The sequence below is a fragment of the Acomys russatus genome, chromosome 8 (assembly GCF_903995435.1).
Source record: "Acomys russatus chromosome 8, mAcoRus1.1, whole genome shotgun sequence".
Taxonomy (NCBI): domain Eukaryota; kingdom Metazoa; phylum Chordata; class Mammalia; order Rodentia; family Muridae; genus Acomys; species Acomys russatus.
The window spans coordinates 8,228,648-8,243,821 of record NC_067144.1 but is presented as its reverse complement, the minus strand read 5'-3'; the positions used below and the strand labels follow the sequence as shown (position 1 = coordinate 8,243,821).

Genomic DNA, 15,174 nt, shown 5'->3' with positions numbered 1-15,174 from the left:
GGGAGCGAGAACCTGGCTCATGTGTGGTCACGGTGCCTGGCACAGAACCAAGATGCACCATTAAATGGTTAAACGGAATGCTCCCAGGAATGGCCATGGTGAGGCATACATTCCAGCAGCCCTGCCCTGAGTGTTCATGCAGGGGGCACCCGAAGGAAAGGCAGCCGAGTCCGAGCACAAATTGAGAGAGGGACCACTCCCCTGGGGGTTACTCACCCCACCACCCCCAACCAGTCTTCCTCTCTGGCCATGAAGCAGCTGTTAATCTTACTATCTTCAGAAGGAAGGGTACCAGAACCCAGACTGGTCAGAACAGACTGTCCACACTGGTTCCCAGCCATTCCTGATGGGCAGAAGTGGGAGGGGTGGGGGTGGAAGGCTCCAGAGTTCTCACTCAGGGTTGCCTCCACCAGGCCAGTGGGTGAGAGAGAATCTCAGCACTCGTGAGGTCGCATGCTATCCCCCCCAGGTCAGGGACCTGTAGTACCACCTTCCTTCAGCCACTCCTCAGGGTGTGTACGAACAGGCCCTGAGCATTCGGCAGGCTCTGAAACACAGCTGCATCGCGCAGGTGGGTATGGCATTTGGAACCTAAGCTCCGCTCACACCTGAGCAGACTGGGTCCCATCAGGTCGCCAAGGAAGTTCCCTGGAAACTCCACTCCCATCAACTCTACTTTTCATTGCAATATCGAAAACTGCTCCTGCTCCAGGGAAAACTTGCGGGAAAACATCTCTTCCCTTGTGAGTTCCTGACGGGAGTCTGGTAAGCCTTCAGATGCACAGCTAGGGGCTTCCACAGTAGGTTCTCCTCACAAATCCAGCTAGGAGTGAGGTAAAACAGTAGAACGGGGGAGGGGGGAGGCTGTTGAATTGCTGGAGTTGCGAGGGCTGCCTATTCGCTAGCCATAAAACCTTTCTGCACACCTGCTTCCCTGGGTTCAAATATTTAAACTACACCTCCTCTTAGGGGTTGCGGTGAAGAGGAAATAAGTGAGCCGCAGAGCACTGAATGCCCATCCCATGAGCACACTGTCATGGCTGACTACCTATGTTCCTTCTCCAGTAAGCAGAGGCTGCCTCTACCTGGGTCTCAGGTGAGCCTGAAGATGGACGGCCGCCACGGTCACTGTCCCACCAAAAACCCACTGAGAAAACGGTCCTCCTGGGCCAGTTCCAGAGGCACAAATGTTGGTACACTGGAACCAGGGAGGGTCTGGGTGGGACCACAGTAAAAACACTTGCAGGTTGTTTGCTCCTCTGTGGAGAAAATGGGAAAACAAACAAACAAACAAAAAAAAAAAACCCACAAAAAAACAAAAAACAAAAAAACACCAGTCCTCCACAGCTCTATGAAATATCTCCATCCTTAGTCACCTGGAATACTGAACTGTGTCAAAGAACAAAGAAGCAACATGTCCACGCCGGTTCTGGACAAGTGGAAGAGAAAAGCCAGCACTCGATGCATCGGCTTCCCCACCGGAGGGCACGCTAGGCTGGAACCACAGTCGGGCCGACCCAGGAGTGACACGTCATTCTCCATCTGAACAACAAACATCCAAGAAGCTGCCACAGCCCATCACCCGAAGTGGCCAGGGAGGCAGTGATGGCAACGGGTGTAGAATGAATAGGTCATCTCTCTATAAAACAATCTGCAAATGTTTTTACTGTGGTCCCACCCTGCCCCTCCCTGGTACCAGGATACCAACATCTGCTCCCCCCCCCTCTCTCTAACACTTATTTATTTTATTATGTATACAATGTTCTGCCTACATGTACACCTGCACACCAGGCTACCAGATCTCATTATAGATGTAGATGGTTTTATGAGCCACCATGTGGTTGCTGGGAGTTGAACTCAGGACCTTTGGAAAAGCAGACAGTGCTCTTAACCTCTGAGCCATCTCTCCAACCAGCCTCTGTGTCTCTTTAAAAATTAAAAACGACATTTGCCATAGAACTCCTGCCTCCACCCCCCAAAAAAAGAAAAAAAAAAGAAAAGAAACTCCATGTTCACACAAAAGCCGGGACACTGCTGACATCAGCCCTATTTTTGTATCCCACAAGCTTGGGAGTAGCTAAGCTGTTTTTCAATGGGGGAAGGGCTGTTCTGGTTTGAATGGGAAATTAATGCCCAGCAGGCTAAGGTGTTTAAACATTTGGTCCAAGGCGGCAGCCCTATTCAGTGGGATTATGAAACTGTTAGGAGCAGTGGCCTTATTGGAGTAAAGTATGTCACTAAGGAAAAGTTTTGGCAGTTCACAGCCTTACCCCACTTCCAGTCTGCTCTCTTTCCTCTGTGTGGCTGAGATGTGATCCTCAGTTTCCTGTACCTGCCAGCATGCCTGCCATGCTATCCCACAATGTGAACTTGAACCAAAGTAAACTTTCTTCCTTCACTTGCTTCCAGTCATGGTATTTCATCAAGCAACAGAAAGGTAACAAATAAACAGGTTAGGGGGTCGCAGGACCACACCACGGAACACTACTCAGCTATGAAAAAGAGAAGACTGGCGATAGAGCCAGCAACCGCTGTGGGCTGGAAGGGCGTGACGACGAATGTCAAAACTGCATCTCAGAAGACCTCACATTTCGCCAGACAATTATCCAGGTGGAGAACAAGGAGGGGCCCATGGGATGACAAAGGCAGAGCACCAGGGAGGTGCTGTGTGGTTACGGAACACTTCTGAATTCCAACAGCAGTGGTGGCTGCTCAGGTCTCCACAGAGAAGATTGGAGCCCTGCAGGCTCAGTACAGCAGTTTCAGCCGCCCGCCTGCACTTCCCAGGGCACCATAATTATACAAGATGGAGCCAACAGCGAATGCTCAGTTGTGCTCTGCCTCTCTGACCCACCTGGGGAGCTTTCTGTGGGTTCTGTAATTATCTCGAAACAAAATGGATTTAAAAACAGGAGTACAGAGGCAGTAATCAGGAGGCACTAGGATTACAGGGCACATCCATCTGCTCCAACCCCCAGTGCTCAGAGCAGATCCCACCTCCTGTAGCTCTGAGTGTCCTGTCTGAAGAAGCTTCTACTCAAGCCATGGTAGACCCTCCCTCTGCCACTCCACACAGCTAACCCTTCCTTTCCTGGAAAGGCATCATTCTCCCCCAAGACACTTTCGGATTGCTACTCTTGGCTTACCAGAACGTGCATCATACGTATCCGATTCTGTTACAATTATTGAGTACTTGTTTGCATCTCCAGCTCCAAAAATGGAACAGAACTTGCAGAAAATAGTTACTAAACCTAGCCAGTAAAGCCTTGCTGGTAGATTATATAAAGAAATCTTCCAATAGAATTATAAGAAGAAATGCAATGCAGTTTTTTAATAAAACTTTTTTTTTTTTTTTTTTTTTTACAAAAGCCCAGAGATTTGAGCTGAAACTTCATATAAGGAAATACGTAGATAGCTGATACACAGGTGAAAAAAGGCTGAGTGACATTAACCGGGAGGAAAATGCAAACACTAGGAAGAGGACATCCCAGTGAAAGTAGCTAAAGCTAAAATCACCAGGCCAACCGAATGAGAAAGAAAGAAAGAAAGATGAAAGGAAATGACTTGCCCTAGGTATGGCGGAAGGAAAAGTTTATTATAGACAGGCAGGCGAATATTGGCAGAGGTAAGGACATCTTTGAGAGTCCAGAGTGGACATCTCTAGAGTGAACTGTGCCTTCTGGGGAGGGGAGTGGGGGGTGAGGTAGGGGGAGGAGGCTGGCAGGGAAAACAGATGCAGCAGCTAGGAGGCCCAACGTACAAGGGGGAGGGGGCGGGGCAGTGATCAAAATGGATGGATTTTAGAGACCAGACTCCTGGGTTGGAGAATTCAGGGTAGGTAGGGTGAAGGGTATACCAGCCTGGGGGACCTTGTAGTAGGTAGGGACAAAGGGATTCAAGACCCGGCAGCCAGTGTCCGCTTTGATGTTAAACAGGCACCTCAGCTAATTCTGCCAGGTTGAAATCTGACACAGACAAGGACTGGCAAGGAAGCAGAGCATGTGCAGTGCCAGTGGCTACTCCAAGAAGACAGTCTGCACTTCCTAAAGAGCAAATGGACACCCGCCGTAGACCAGAGCCATTCTCTATTAGGGGTCTTGACAAGAGAAATCTCTGTGCGTGACTACAACATCAAGAGCTTTTCTTACATTTTTCCTCTCACAAACGCTTAGTGACTTTCATAGTTGCACACTGAAAACAATCCAAATATTTGCCTAAAGGTGGATGGTTAGACAGTGGGACACCCACACCCTCTTAGCCGTAAGGGGAGAAAAGGCCGTAATCCCACAACATTATAATGCTGTTGTGTGCCGAGGGAATGAAAGGGGCATGCTAGACAATTCCAGCTTCCTGAGGTCCTAGGAAATGCACACTGGGGTGACAGGGAGGAGATGGGTCATTGCTCAGGTGGGAAGGAGACAGAAAGGCACAGGTGGTGGTGGTGGTGGGGGGGGGGGGGGGGGTGGGAATACAGCACAAGAAGCACTGTGGAGAAGCTGGCAGTAGTTGTGAAATTCAGATATACCTCGGCTGCTGTCTATCAGTCGTTCCTAGGTAAAAGTAGAGGAAGCATGATAAAGAGAAAAAAGCCATATGTGAATTATTAATCTTCAATCCAATTCAGCCTATCTGATACAGGAGGAAGCTGGATCGGAAAGCCTCCAGGGCCTGGGGGTGGGGGCGGGGGGGAATCTGCAGCTGTCAAGTCAGCATCCTACACCTCCAAAGCTCAGCACTTAGACCCCCCCTTGAAGACTTAGGTGGTAGATCCTAGCAAAAGCAGACGCTAAGGAAGACCTGAAAGAAGAAGTCAGGTACGGGGGATGGAAGGATGCTGAGATCTCTAGTAACTAAGATGCCACCTCCCCATCCTGGGTTGTCCTTGCTCCAGATGCCAGTAGCCACAAAGCCTACTGCAGTCTGGGGCAGGAAGGCAGCAGCGCTAGGCTCCTGAACAGAGTTCTGCTTGGCCAGGAGAGCCTGATGAGACAGACCTTGGTCAGTCAGGAAACCAGCAATAAATGAGGCCTTCCTCTTTCTGGGTCTCTGCTTCTCCCAAGGAAGGAGGTGAAAGAACTTCCAACCCTATTTTATGCTTTGCAAGCACCCTGCAGAATCTAGCTTTCCTCCTTCTCACGCTCTCTGGGTGCCACAGACAGAAGGGGTCTCGACTCTCCGTGAACCCACACCCCATGATCCCACCCCAACCCCAGCTGACAGTGCCTTTCCAGCATCCCCTGGCCATTCTACCTCCTCCCCTCAGTGGCCCCTCTTTCTCCCTTGTGTCCTACTTGAGGTCTCTAAACAGTATGACCAAAGCAACTTGAGGAGAGAGCTATATCTCCACAGCACAGGCCATCATCAAGGAGAGCCAGCACAGGAATTCAAGGCAGGAACCTGGAGCTGATGCAGAGGCCATACAGGGGTGCTCTTACTGGTTCCTCATGGCTTGCTCAGCCTGTTTTCTTAGAGAATCCAGGACCACAAGCTCAGGGGGTGGCACCGCCCTCAGTGAACCAAGCCCTCCTGTATCAATCCTCTATTAAGAAAATGCACCCAGAATTGCCCACAGGGCAATGCAGTAGGGGAATTCTCTTACCTGATGTCACCTCTCCTAAGTGACTCTAGCTTGTGTCAAGTTGACATAAAACAAGCCAGCGTTCCCTGTCTTGCTTAGTGGGAGACCAAACACTTCAGAGTGGGGTTAGAGGTCTGGACACCTGGGGATGCACAGCAGCTGCAGAGGCAGTTTCTGCTTTTAGAGTTCTTTTTTGGGGGGAGAGAGGTGAGTTCGAGACCAGGTTTCTCTGTGTCGTCTTGGCTGTCGTGGACTCACTTTGTAGACTAGGCTGACCTCGAACTCACAGAGATCTGCCTACCTCTGCCTCCTGGGTGCTGGGATTAAAGGGGTGCGCCACCACACCCAGCTAGAGTCCTTGAAAAACAAGCGGGAGGTGCATGGGTCCAGCAGAAAGGAGAGCCTATGTCTTGCTTCAAGGAAGTTCACCTGCCCCCCCCTCACCCCCGCTTATCCTGTCAGATCTGTGTACCCAAGGATGGGCCAGAATTTCTTGCCCAAGTAGACTTGGCCATTTGGCTCCCATATAGTAGACAATAAATACATGTGAAACTAGACCTATGGCTTCTTGCCTGGGGTATTTTCTGAACATAACTCCAACAGCACACGAAGTAATCCTGAAGCCGGGGATGGTGGCACACCCCTTTCATCCCAGCACTCCCAGCACTCAGGGTGGGGGGGGGGGGGGCAGAGGCAGGCGGATCGCTGTGAGTTCGAGGTCAGTCTGGTCTACAAAGTGAGTCCAGGACAGCCAGGGCTACACAGGGCTCCCTGTCTTGAGGGAAAAAAAAAAAAAAAATCCTGAGGGTTGAAATGAAATCTAGAAGCTTCAGTCCAACCAAGAGAACAATCCCTAGAGTACATGGACAGCCTGCCGGATGGGAGGCAGTCTTTCCCAAGTATACCTCAGGCAACAAATGCGATGTCAATGAACCAAACAGGCAGCATATATGTTCTAAAATGTTCAGTGTCCTTAGCCACCAGAGAAATGCAAATTAAAATTAGTTTGAAACTCCATCCCATCCAAGCCAAGAAAACAAACAGTAACAAATTCTGATGAAGATGTAGGGAAAAGGAGCCATTAAGCACATGCTGATGAGTGTGTAAACAGTATAACCACTGCTGAATCTATATGGAGGCGTCTCAGCAAAATGACACAGAACTACCGTATGGGTCACATAGACCGATCTCAGGTATGTTCCCGAAGGGGTCAGTCAACACACCAGAGAAACACCTTACACATCTATGTTGATAACAGCACCCTTCACAATACCAAGGAGGTGGAACCGGCTAGTCCGTCAACTGAGGAAAAGGTGGTCTGGCTATCTACACAGCAGACTTATGCAGCCACAAAAGGAAAAGGAAGGAAGCAGGACACTTGCCGGAAAATATGTAGAACCAGAGATAGTTGTGGTGAGCTAAGTACGCCAGACTCAGAAAGACAAATTGCCTTATGTTCTCTCTCCTATGTGGACCCTACCTCCAGAGGGTCACAGAGGAAAACAAAACATATCCACCATACAACCCTTGCAAAGAAATCTGAGAACTCTGACGCCCTATTTCTAGGCAGCAGGGAGGGCTGGACCCATATGATGGCAGGCTCACCTCCTGGTATCTATCAATAAAGGCTGCGGTGAGCATGGTCTCCTGATCATGATGTTCTCCCTCAGCACTAGGCAGAGCCCCTGGGAGATCTGCAAACACCACTGCCCCACCCCGCACCCCCTTCACAGGAAATCAGAAATAACTAACACTCCCTTAGGAGAAGAAACACTTCCTGAAGCTGGCTTGGGAACCCATGCCTGCATGACCGCTTGCTGTGAAGGGCACTCGGCAGCTCTGAGAGGCACTTATCCTCCGTCCACAAGCTCCAGTTTCCCTATCTGAGACATGGGTGCTCAGACACAATGCCAGAGGGTGCAGAGGTAAGAAGGCACACAGCCAAAGCAGAGAGCATGGGGGGGTTCAATCCATGCCCTGCCCTTTCTTACCTCACAAAGATTCCTCACAGTCCTTAGAGTAAGACCTTCTCCGTCTGCATCAGCATCGAGACGGGAAAACCAAGACCCTGACGAGATAGGAGGCTTACACCCAAAAAAACTACAGCCTGCTTCGGAGGAGTACCCAATCTTCAGCAGCTATGCAGGGGATGGCCTAGGAAAGGCAAAGACAAGGCTGCCAGCCACAGGCCACCATCACTTTCCCTTGTTGATTAAATACAATAGCTCAGAGGTCAGGCAGCCTCAGGGGCCAGGCCGGCCTCTGGCCCCCAGTACCCCAGAGCTTCACCTCAAGGGCTGACCACTACCGGCTGCTAGGTGGCCTGGATTCCTAAGTTAAGGGCCAGAGGAAAACTGTGACCCTTCCTCCCTTCCTAATTTCCTGAACCACAAAAACAAACTGGAATGTCACTGATGTCTCACCCTGCCCCTGAACCTTTTAGGGACAGGTGGAAGAAGTGCAAAGCGAAAGCCAGAAAACTCAGAAAGAAGAAGAGCAGAGGCCCAGGACTCCACTATGCTAATTTAATTAGCTTTCATCTGCTGAGGGTAGGGCCTTGCCAAGAAAAAGAGGCTTTTGTTGAAACTGCGCGTTTGGGCAGGAAGTCACCTCGCCCTCCCTCAGAGATTATGAGTCGAAAGCTCTGACTCGGCTGGTCCCGGCTTGGCGGGTCCTAGCTTTCACATCCAGTGTTGCCAGCCTTCCTCTTCACACTTCTCTGACCAGCCTCTCAACTTTTCCGAAAAGAAAATGCACCCCAGATGTTTGTCAGTAAATGGAGGGCTTTCATCTGCCTTTATGAAAGGGAATCAATAATTCAGGAGCCCCCAAGATGTCAGTCGGAGAGGGAAATGCAGCCAGTTTCTCTCCATCAATAAACCAAAAGTTTCCTGGTGGCTTAACTCCCTCCCTGCAGCAGGGCAAAACCAGACAGTTTCATCACCATGATGTGGCTGGACTCTCATAGCTACCCATGAGACACTGCAAACAGGTCGCAACACACCCAGCTCGTGTTTACTGAGCACCTCCTATGAACAGGGGAAGACTCAAGAGGCGGTGGGTGGCACAGCATCTGCCTAGCACAAGCAAGACCCTAGGCTTGAACTCCAGCACCACCCAAAGAAAAAGATTTCTAGAAAACCTGCTGTGTGGCTTCTCCAGTTTCCATGACAATATATTACTTTCCCAGAATGGTCCATTTTAGTTTGCAAACTGTTTTGTATTGTTTTGTCTTGTGTTTTTTTTTTTTTTGTTGTTGTTGTTGTTGTTGCTGTTTTGTTTTTTTTTTTTTTTTTTTTTTTTTTTTTTTTTTGTGGAGGCGGGATGGGTAATGTTTTATTCTGTTTTGGCTTTACAAATTTATAACAAACAGTTTGTAAAAATCCTTGGGTGCTGCAGACTCAAAAGTTGAGAATGAGAGACATAGAAGGCTTCTGTGACCATCTCCCCCCTTTCCCCCAATCCACCCCACCTCCGAACCGTCTAGACAGGAAGCCATTGAAGAGAACTCTTCAAAACTGTGATAAGGGTGCTGAAGTGTAGCTCTTCACAGTTGATGGTTTCTGGCAGGCGTGGGGGAGAGGGGCCAGACAGCTTTCTTTAAGGGGCTGACCATGGGGAGTTTGACTATGCATTATGTAAAATTCTCAAAAAAAATCAATAAAAATATGTTGGGTAAAAAATTCCTGGATACTTCAAAGCAGTTCTGGAGAGTTTCTAGAGAAGCAGATGCTCCAGGCCCCACTAGGGTCATCTTTCCACCTCCATGCGGAATGTTCCAACGTCCTGTAGTAGCGTAAGAAGAGCCCTAACAGAGCAGTCTTTGGACCCCGTTTTCTTTCCTTCCAAATGTTTGAGGAGTACTTATTACCTTTGTATTCAGAACCCATCTAAATTTATTAAAATGGCTTTTGGTGAACCTACTGGAATGCTCTGCCATAACCTCCCTGCATAATTTCTATTATCCTTGTCTCTTAGGTTGGTGTGTGTATGTGTGTGTGTATGTGTGTGTGTGTGTGTGTGGATATGGATTAGTTTCCTGGGAGCTCGCTTTCCTGTGCAGAACAGAGCATGAGAGCATCCATCAGAATCTGCTGGAGTCTTACCTTGAGGACAAGTTCATTCTCCTTAGGGTTCCAATTTTTCTTTGCAATGGAGAAAATGGAAGATTCTGGAAGCTCTGCGGTGGCAAATCAAACCCTTTGGCCTCCAGTGACTCTGCCTCTGTGTGATCTGAGATAGAAGCAGATGGTTGACTAAAAACAACTCCTTCCCTGAGCCTTAGAGAATTCCCATCGCCTCTCCCCCAAGAAGCATTGTGCCCTCTCCTTTGAGCTGTGGTTAAGGGTTCTTACCTCAGGATTGGGATGGAAAGCAGGTCCCAGGTATTGGGAAAGGCTCAAGGGGGCCAGTTTATTTCAGTTGCCTTCCCAGGCACTGACTGCTTCTCTCTGGGACACTGGCTGCTGAGCGTGGCACAGTTGGCTCTACCCCTGCCTGCAGGGAAAAGTGAAAATGCAAGCTGAGCTCAGAGGCACAGTTATAAACACAAACAAGAGAGTAGACACCCTTCCCCTCCCACCCTTGCTCCCACCTCCCTCCTCAGAGCACATCTCTCCCCACATGACTTCAGCTGGCCTTCTGTTCACTCCTGCCCACTTGGTTTTGCCCAGTCTGAGTAACAAATTCAGTAAAACAGACTCTACAAGAGCAGCTGAATGCGCTACTCAGTGTTAGTACCGAGAAAGGTAGGGTAAGACGACGACATCGTCAGATGCAGCCCTAAGTCCTGTGTCCAGACAAAGCCTGCAGTTTTGCTAATCTCATCAACCCTCAGTCTCCCCACCCGCAGCATCCTGTTTCTGCTCTTACAAATGTGAACTCAGTTTCTCATTCACTCTGGAAAGTGTTTCTGACTGGGTCTGATTTTTCGCTCCATAGATTACATCTGAGAAGATAGAGTGAAATTTTAAGTAACTGCATTTTACCTTGTAACAGAGAAATTTAGGTTCCATTTATATGTGTGTGTGTGTGTGTGTGAAAAGAAAGTTAACTTATTATTGCGCTACCCAAGAAAAGCGCGCATGAGAGGCATATCCTTTCTGATGCTTGTTTTTTGCCCTTTTTTCGGTCAGCCAGATTTTTAATAAAGATAAGAAAAGGTGAGGCGTGGTTCAGTGTGAGTTCTCATGGCGTTCTGCAGTGTCGCTTAATGGTTACATAATAGGCACATGCCCCTGGGTCCCCCGTGGTCTATGTGCAGTGCCCTACATAGCTGGACTATATATTTATTCTACATGAGCCTCAAGGGTTTGGCATTTAAGCCCCCACTAATTCATCTTGTGTCCATTGCAAATAGTATTTGAAGCTTTATCACCCCCACCACCACCACCACCAAAAATTAACTATTTAGAGATACATCAAAACAAAGAAGCAAAAGACCTCTACAACAAAAACAGCAAGACACTGAAAAAGGAGAGCACAGAAAATACTAAACAATCAAGAGAACACCCAAGTTGCTCCTGGATGGGCAAAATGAATGTCGTCAAAGCAGCTGTGCTACCAAAAATTAATTTACAGATCTCATGCAAGGCCTAATGCCATATCTCACAAGTTTAGGGAAAGGCAGTTCAAGACTTCATATGAAAGCACAAAAGACCATGAGTAGCTAAAGCAGTCTCAAAGAGTAAGAGCACAGCTGGAGCATCGCAATACCTGGCCTCAGGTATAGCATTGTATAGTTTCTACATATTGTGCACTTCTGTATAGTAGTGATACTGTAATGACAAAGGCTGCCTGGTACTGGCATCAAAATAGGAAGAGCAATATCATAGAACAAAGGATGCAGAAGTAAATGCCACACTGTGCCCGCTTAAATTTTAACAATGGAGGTTAAAAACAGCCGGGGAGTGGGGAGGGGTGGGCTGGTCAGCAAATGGGGCTGCCAACGCTGGATTTTCACCTGCAGGAGATGAAATTAGATCCACTGCCCCACTTTAGACAAAACTCACTTCAAAATGGATCAAAATTCTCTACATAAAACCGGAAACACCTTCATTTCCGCAAGGAAGCATAAGGGTAGGCAAGGCCGTTTCAAACAGAACACCCGTAGCAAGGAGCTAACTGCAACTAGTAACAGAATAAAAAGCAAGCACAAGCTGTGAGAACAACCAACAGGGCACACACACAGCCCACAGAACAGGAGAAAATCCCCACAGCTTACACACTAGACAAGGAGCTAATACCCAGGATTACAAAGAATTGCATAAATTGAAATCCAAGGAAACAAAATCTCCAGCTAACAAATAGGCAAAGGACCTGAATAGATGGTTTTCAAAAAAGAAAACAAAGAAATGCAAAGGGCCAACAAATATTTTTTAGGAGTCTTATATTTCCCATCAGGGAGACATAAACTAAAAGTACTTTGAGATGCCATCTAACCCTAGTCAGAATGGCTGCCATCAACAAATCTGACAACAAATGTTGAAGAGGATGTGGAGAGAAAAGGGTCCTTATTCACTGCTGGTGGGAGGTGCAGATTAATGCAGCCATTGTGGAAGTCAGTTGGAATATTTCTCAAAAAAAAAAAAAACCCAAAGAATAAAAATAGAAATACCATATGACCCAGCTATTTCACCCCAGGCAGATGCCCAGAACTCCTTGCCTTACCCTGGAGATTTTTGTACCTCCTTTTTACTGCTGCTTTATTTACCATAGCAAACAATTGGAACCAACCTATTGGCCCATCAACAGATAAATGGATGAAAATTAGGGGGAGGGGAGGTGAATGATAAAAATTAGGGAGGTGCATGTACACATGATATTTAGCTCTTTAAAAAAATGAAACCACAAAATTTTGAGGAAAACGAAAGAACTTGGAATGCCTGGAATGAACAGCACTGAACAAGATCACATAGTCTCAGAGTGTGGAACCTAGCCAATAATGTATGCTTATATGTAAACAAACGTACGTGTGGGCACAGAACAGCATGCAGGCGTGAGCGCGAGAGCAACAAAGGGTAATAGCAAAGGGTGAGAAGGCGTGGACGTGGGCAAAGGTCACGAGTCACGCAAAAGGATGAAAGCTAACTGGTTTTACATTTCAACTCTGTCGTGCATTTTTCTTTTCTTTCTTCTTTTCTTTTCTTTTCTTTTTTTTTTGTGAAGGATACGTACATAAAATATATATGATACTGAAAATTTAAAATCTAATATGAAGCTCCACAATGTCAGATATTCTAACTGTTGAAATGTTCAGACTTTGGGTCTGTTTAATTTTTAGTGTGGGGGTCTTTTTTGGGTTTTGTTTTTGTTTTTTTGCAAGAAATCAGCCAAGTGCGTTTATAGATCCTTACACAGAAAACATCCCAAGCAAGCCCTAAGCCCTGCAGACTTGCTGGGCTGAAATTAAGTGAGAAGACACTACACTGGCAATTCAATAAGAGCATCTGCTAAATTCAAGAGGCCTCTGGGATGCCCCCACCTGCTCGACCCCATCCCCCCTTCTAGAACCCATGTTCTCTCTCTCTCTCTCTCTCTCTCTCTCTCTCTCTCTCTCTCTCTCTCTGTGTGTGTGTGTGTGTGTGTGTGTGTGTGTGTGTATAACACATAATTAATTCCTTAAGCCACAGTCTGGGAAATCAAATTGCTGGGTCAAAGACTTTCCAAATTTCTCAGGTTTTTGCAGAGTGGAAAGATGTGACCTCCAAGGCCTCTGTGCTAGAGAGGTGCTCCCTCCTTCACACCACAAACTCACCAGTGGAAACGAATATGGGGTACCGGGGGTCTGGGTTGGCCTTTCTCGTGCTCACAACAGGCTCAGCTTCCACGTAAGTTAAGATCCTTAATGCTAGCTAGCCAGGCATGATGGTGCACACCTTTAATCCCAGGACTTGGGAGACAGGCAGATCTCTATGAATTCAAGGCCAGCCTGGTCTACAAAGTGAGTCCAGGACAGCCAGGGCTGTTACACAGAGGAAAAGAGTGGTCAAAACACAGAAAGAAATGTCCAAATGAGAAAGAGAGAGAAGGCAAGTGATTGGAAACAGAAAACTGAAGCCTGCCTTGCCATTTGCGGTGCTGGAAATACCAAGGCTTTGCCAAGATTCAGGGCAGAACACAGTAAAGGCAGCAGGTGATGCTAAAAAAAGAGTTACTGGAGGCCTTGGGCACCTTACTGCTATGTATAATTAATGACAACAAAACACCAGAAGCCAGCCAGAGGCACTGAGGTGAAGGCAGGCAGCCAGTGAAGAAAGTGCTGCATGCTCCCAGCCAGGGGAGAGCAGCATCCAGATTGCAAGAAGGGGCCTTCCCCAGGGCCTGGGAACCCTGGCAGCTGGCTGGCTCCCCAGCCTACTGCTTAATGGGAAACCCCCACCCCTATATTCTCTCTGTAGTTAGTCGGCCAGCTTGCCTTCTTTTATTCTAGGCCACTTTTATTTAGTGAGAAATAGATAATTCACCAGGTAATCTGTCCAAACGAATGGCTGGATTTCTGAGACCACACACCCCCATCTGAGACCACACACTCCCATCTGAGACCACACACCCCCATCTGAGACCACACACCCCCATCTGAGACCACACACCCCCATCTGAGACTACACACCCCCATCTGAGACCACACACCCCCATCTGAGACCACACACCCATGTCACCAGCAATAGGGAGCCATTCTCCTGGCCTTTCCTAGCTGACTATCTGGGTAGATACACCCTGTGTTTTATCCCCCAACAGCTAGCAGGGCCCTGAGGGGGCGCTGTAGGTCTCTCCAAATCCTTCAGTAAATAGATTGCAGGCTTCCAACATTTCTGAAAAGATACAAGTCAGTCATAGTCTTGGGCCTGCCCTGGTGGATGAAGGGTAGAACTTTAAGGACAGTTACATAAAAGAAGTAGGCTGGCCAGACACTGTTTCAAAGATTAGGGATAGGCTCTGTGGGTGAATAAAAGTAGCAGAAGCCTGTGCTAAGCAAATGACACAGACAAGATGGAGGAAGGAACCGTAGGGGACATGCTGGAGGATGAAGTTGGCAAGCATATATACCCAAGCCAAAGATGGGAGAGGCAGACAGGAAACCATCAAACCCAGAGACAGATGGAATTTGGATGAGTTGAACTACCCCACCAAAACAGTCTCTCCCAGGCTCTAAGTCTGCAGCAATCACAGGCTTGTGGACCAACTGGGATTGCCAAAGTACTGCCCCGTAAGTTTGCTAAGACTTGTTACACACACTGGGCAAGTCACTGGTCCCCTTACATAGGCTCCGCATCCCCAAGCAGCCTGTGTGTCCTCCCAGCCTCCATGAAGCTCTCAGTCCATACTCCAAACTCTACCTGTTTCTCCCATTAGCTCTCTCCTAACCACCATCAGATCCCACAAGACTCACTCACTGGGTTTGACATCTGAATTGGTTTCCTGTTTTGTTTTGTATTTTTTTTTTCTCCTGGGGCATGGCAGCCAACGCTTTCTTCTGGGTCGGTGCTGTTTGAATCTTCCTGCCTCACCGTACTGTCCTCTGTTGCAATTAACTTATCTGTGTGGTCTAGGAAGCCAATGACTGATACAGGAAGCCAATCACTGATACAGTGAGA

General features: G+C 47.9%; 1 protein-coding gene across 1 annotated transcript in view; it reads right to left on the bottom strand.

The window, feature by feature from the left end:
- Positions 1–15,174, bottom strand: part of St6gal1 (ST6 beta-galactoside alpha-2,6-sialyltransferase 1) — a 132,404-nt gene that overhangs the window by 80,145 nt on the left and 37,085 nt on the right. The window contains exons 2-3 of the mRNA XM_051150779.1: positions 9,934–10,075; positions 9,685–9,811 (exon numbers count right to left, since the gene is read on the bottom strand). The gene's annotated coding sequence lies outside the window, so the exon portion shown is untranslated. The remainder of the gene's footprint in view (positions 1–9,684; positions 9,812–9,933; positions 10,076–15,174) is intronic.